Source organism: Muscardinus avellanarius (assembly GCF_963383645.1).
Source record: "Muscardinus avellanarius genome assembly, chromosome: X".
Taxonomy (NCBI): Eukaryota; Metazoa; Chordata; class Mammalia; order Rodentia; family Gliridae; genus Muscardinus; species Muscardinus avellanarius.
In genome coordinates, this window is record NC_137792.1 from 80090044 (window position 1) to 80096043 (window position 6000).

A 6000-nucleotide genomic window follows, 5' to 3' on the forward strand; every position below is an offset into this window, starting at 1 on the left:
GACTCTTAGAAATGCCATCTTGGCAAAGGCATGAAAAAATAATTCACAATAAAGGTAATAGAAATAGCCAATAAGTATTAAAAAGCTCAATTTTCTGTAATAAAAATGCTATTTGGTTGGTTTAAAATTTCAGTAAATAAGTTCTCAAGATCCACTATACATCATGCCTAGTTATCAATATTGTACTGTACACTGAAAATCTGTTAAGGGGATAGAATCAGCTCAAATGCTCTCATCACAACAAAACTCATACATGCATACATACATACATATACACATATGAGTTAAAATGATAAATATAAGAGGTTTTGTAAGTAAGATAATGTTCAGTGTAATTTTTCAAGTCCAAGACTTTAGAGTCATCAGTGATTGTCCTTTTGTTACACTTGACCTTCAACCAATTAGCAAATGGTTAACTCTGTTGACTCTGTCTTCAAACTCTGTCCTTTGCCTGAGTTATATTTTCCTCAGTCTTCAGTAATACTCCAGACACTATCATCCTTTTACTTGGACTACTAAAATAGTCTTCTCATTGATGTCTATGCCTTGACTTTTGACCTAAATGGTTTTCTGCACAGCAATCAGGATTATTTTAAAACTTAAATAAGGTCATGTGATTTGCCTGCTTTCTACCCTCCAAAAATGGATGGTTTTTCTCACAATTAAAATACAATTTGAAAAAAGTTGAAAATAATCTTTACCATGGTCGACGCCATGCATTACTTTGTTTCTATTTGTATTACTTACTTTGTCTCTGATTTCTAAGTACTTCCTAGTACTTCCTGTTACTCCTATTCTGCTCAAGCCTTGCTCTTAAGGTTATAACCACATTGACTTTCATTTTGTTCCTTAGACATGCCACTTATTTTTTTCTCCCAGGAACCTTATTCAGGATTTTTCTTTTATCTGAAAAGAATTTTCTCCAAGATATCTTCATGCTGGCTTTCTCACTCTATTAATATCTTTGATCAAATATTCTTTTGGCATAGAGGCCTCTCCTGACCACCTTGTGAAATGAACCCTATTGTGCTTTTTTATTTTCTGCTTTTATGTTTCTTCATATTACTTACTATCACACGGTGTTTATATTTATAGTTTATTGACTCTTTTAGCATATGAATACACTCCATGAGAGTATGGACTTTGTGTACTTTTTTGCTCACCACTGTATCAATATCACCTAGAAGAGTGTCTGATACTAGTAGGTTATTAATAAATATTGGTTGAATGAATAAATGTATGAATAATAAATACAAGATGAGGTGATAGTTGGTATAGGTTAGGTTTGGCAGTTTGCATTAAAAGTCTTAAAAATACTCATACTAATTGACCCAGTAATTCTACTTCTGGGAATTTGTCCTAAATATATAAAATAAATGTAAGAAGAGCTTAATTTGCAAAGATTTTCACTAAACATTATTTATAATATTAGAAAAAATGAAACTAAAATGTTCAGCAAATGAATTACTAATTGATTCTGATACACCAAGAAAATGCAATTTTTATGACCATTAAAGATGTTTGCAGCCAGGCATGGTGGCGCACACTTGTAATCCTCATGCTTGAGGATCCTACTGAGACAATAGGATCGTGTAGGTTTGAAGCCAGCTGCGCTGCCTTAAAGAGACCCTGTTTCCAAATAAAAAAGTGTAAAATAGGTCTGGGAGTGTAGCCCAGAGGTAGAAGGGCTTCCAGGAACCCCAGTACCACCACCAAAAAAAAAAAGGATGTTTGCAAATATTTTATGATAAAAGGAAAATGTTTGTTATGCTACCAAATATTAATGTTTGATGAAAAATTATGTATCTACTTAATATGTAAGAAGAAAGAACTTTAGAAAAATGCACAAAAGTGCTAAAAATGAGAAGCACTTGGGAAAGGTGGATAGAAGGTGATTTATTTTCTTTTATACTTCTGGTGTTTTCTAGATTTTTTTATAAAAAATTTTATTATCACACTGAATATATTTATAAAACAAAGAAAAACATTGTCATATCAGAATTGAGATTTTATGTCATTGTCAACATAATTTACATTATCATGTGAGATGATAATGTACCAATAAAAGCACATTAAAGATAATTGACGTTTGAGTAATAAATAATAAGAATAAACCCATTCTCTTTGAAAGAAGCTGCTTGAGGGAGAAGAATATTTTAAGTGATCTAATTGTTATCTGACTGCTTTCTTTTGGGTGGTGCTGGGGTTTTTTTTTTTTTTTTTTTGGTGGTAGTGTTTTTTTGGTTGTTGTTGTTGTTTTTTGTTTTGTTTTGTTTTTTTGTTTTTGGTGGTTCTGGGGTTCCTGGAAGCCTCTCTATCTCCGGGCTACACTCCCAGATCTATTTTATACTTTTTAAAAAATTTTTGGAAGCAGGGTCTCTTAAGCGGAGCAACTGGCTTCCAACCTGCGCGATCCTCCTGTCTCTGCATCCCAAGCGCAGCGATTACAAGTATGCGCCACCACGCCTGGCTTACTGCTTTATTTTGAAGAGCTCTAAGAGAGGGAAAATAATTTAGAACCACTGATCTTATGTAATCTTCACTGACTAGAGAACCTAAGAGGGCTGAGTTTATCCTGTCACGATTTGAACAGGATGTTCAGGGAGATTAGACAATTTAAGGCTTCTTATTTGCTGTGGAAAGCACTAGCAATTTGCCTCATGTAAAAAGAAATGAAAAACTATATTTCTTCATGTCATGTTGTAAAAACAATTAAGTGAAGTTAGACTATAGAGTACTTGGCTATTCAGCCACAGTAACCTCTAATGGAAAAAAAGAAAAATATCATTGACAACTTTTGGAAGGTTTCATCTTTAGAAATGCCCATATGTTAAGAAAGAAAATAAGCTACAGCCAATAATATAAACCTAGAAGTTCTTTAGGCCCTCAGGAAGAAAGTGACAATACAGAACATTGCAGCATTGTCTACGATCACTGTTCACAGTAATGGAAAAACTGCCTCTATTATTAAAACAGTTATTTTCTCCAAGGTCTTTTACTGAATGTCTAATTAGAAAAATAGCATACTGTATGAATGAATATCCCTATCACTTTGAACTATATAATGATATGTGACTACAATGTACCAATAAAAGTATTAAAAACCACTATAAGAAATGTTGAAGTCCTTTGGTTTGTAAATGGCAGGTAGGTTGTCCAGTTCCAATGTAATTTCAGAAAGCCATCTTCTGAAAGTAATACACGTCTGCAATAATAAGATTCTGAAAATAGCAAAAAAAAAGAAGGAAAAATAACACTAAAAATTTTAAAACAAATGTAAGAAAGATATACACATTAGTAAATAAAATATGACCTACATGTATCCCAAAGTCCCCTGAAAATAGAAAGAATATTAATGTATATATTATGATTACAATTAGTATGTAATTTTTGAAAAACAAGTAATAATTTGCCCAATCAATAGAAATTATACTTTCAAAATTCTTTTGAGAAAGAAAACTATCCTTAAATATACATACATATGTATATGTATATGTATATGCATATGTATGTATATATATGCATATTTACATCTTCTTTTGCTCACTTTCTATTTATGCATCTCCTATTCCAATTTTTTTTTTTTTTTTTTTGGTGGTACTGGGGTTCCTGGAAGCCCTTGTACCTCTGGGCTACACTCCCAGACCTATTTTATAGTTTTTGTTTTTAAATTTGGAAACAGGGTCTCTTAAGCCAGCATGGCTGGCTTCGAACCTGAGTGATCCTCCTGTCTCTGCCTCCCAAGCGCGGGGATTACAAGCATGCACCACCACGCCTGGCTCCTATTCCAATCTTGACTGGTAATTTTTGTGTGTGTGTGAGACTGAACGCAGGGGTGTTCTACATCTGATCTATACCCTTTTTACTTTTTATTTTTTATTTTTTATACATTTTTTAACGTTTTTTACTTTTTATTACTTTTTATATCTCTTTGCTTTTTATTCTCAAACAGCATCTCACTAAGTTGCTGAGGACCTTGCTAAGTTCTCAGACTGGCTTTGAGCCTTCAGTCCTCATGTTTTAGCCTCCAAAGTACTGGGAGTAGAGATATGAGTACCATGCCCAGCCTGATAGATCATTTTAAGAGGTAGAGAACTTATTTTCTTTGTTAAGGAAGTAGATTATCCCATATTTAGACCAAACAAAAAGTAGTGGAACTATATAAAATCTGGACTATATGTACTCTCTCTCTCTCTCTTTTCTTTTTTAATCTGGGGAATAAAACCCAGGCCTTTCACATGTCAAGTAAGCACTGTATCACTGAAAGCTACTTGTTCCCTTAATGGGCTATCTAGATTTAATTGAGGACTCAGCTAGCCTATTCCCAAACCCAACAGTAATTTCTGTGAGATTCATTTGTAATTCCAGTTGTTTTGCTTTTGGAGTGCATTATTTTATTGAGTACAGTGATGGTCTTGTCAAATAATTTAGTTTCCTTATTTTAAAGGATAGTTAGCACCGGGCATGGTGGCGCACACTTGTAATCCCCGCACTTGGGAAGCGGAGACAGGAGGATCATGCAGGCTCGAAGCCAGCCGCGCTGGCTTAAGAGACCCTGTCTCCAAATAAAAATGTAAAATATGTCTGGAAGTATAGCCCGGAGGTAGAAGGGTTCCATCTCCAGTACCAAAAAAAAAAAGGGTAGTTAGCTCACATGCTATATTTAGATAACAGTTTCTTTATTGAAAATGAACTACTGAGTAGAATAGACAGGTAAAGGGTGAGAGAAATGAGAAATGTTACATGTTAGGACTTGGTAAGCAATGGCAAGTAATCTGAGGTACCTGATATAGATAAAACTTCAAACTGTTTTTCTTTAATCATAAATGCAGTATTACATTCCTAAAGGCTTCAGGTTAGAGTCATTTGAGAATAGAGCAGGAAGGAGCTGTATCTTTTTAAAGCCATTTTTTATGCTTATTTCTTTAAAGTGTCCTTGCTAGCCTCCTTGCAGAATCAGCCTGATGGGTATGAAGCCAGTTTCTACAGACTTGCTCTGGTATATGCAACATAAGAGCCAGAAATATTTTTTGTAGTCTGGATATAAGTATTTTCTTAAATGCCTTCCCTTGAAATATTCTAACTTAGCACTATTATGAAATCACGTAAACACTTGAGCAGAACTATGTCTTTTTTGAGCAACATTTACAATGACGAAAAATGCACATTAGGCAGTTAGATTACAACTAATCAAGAGCACTGCTTCAGTCTATTATGAGTGATTTATATATAGTGCTTTGGATATGGAGATCATTAGTAATAATATTGTGCTCTATTATCATTGCATAAAGTCACCTTGGTATTTTTTGTTAAAGGTGACAATGGCCTATCTTTGAAAAACCTGAAATTAAATATTGTCTTCTTTGATTTGTAGTAGAAAATTTAAATTGTTCTTCCTGATGAGATTTTTCATTAAATATAAAAATAATAGGTGAAGAGATTACTTGATTGATATATTGAGGCCATAAGGTTAATGAAGTGCCAATTATAAAGCACTGGGATATGAAAGTTTAATTTTTTCATTTTTATTTTGCTTTAGTTCACCACACTACCTTTTTAACAACTGAGTTTTGAAAAATTTTAAACATTTATTTTTATATATGAGTAATATATGTTCTTTATAAAAATAAAGATACACTGATAAAAGGAAATTTCATATATTTTACATACATATTTCTACACTTAACCCTAATTATATTTTGTGAACATATTTCTGTCAATAAAATATACATGTGTATATAGAGACAGAGTAGAGAGAAAGAGAGAGGCAGAGATGGGAATAAACATACCGTCAAAAATGTAAAGAAATATTTATAGAACCTTTCTCCCCTAACTCTTCCGAAGTATAATTTAAGAGCATGAAATTAAAGCTATAAGGAGAGCTGGATATGGTAGTATACTCCTGAAGTTCTAGTGACTCAGAAAACTGAGGCAGGAGGATTACAAATTTGAGTACAGCCCTAGCAACTTAGTGAGACCCTATCTCAACATAAAATAAAT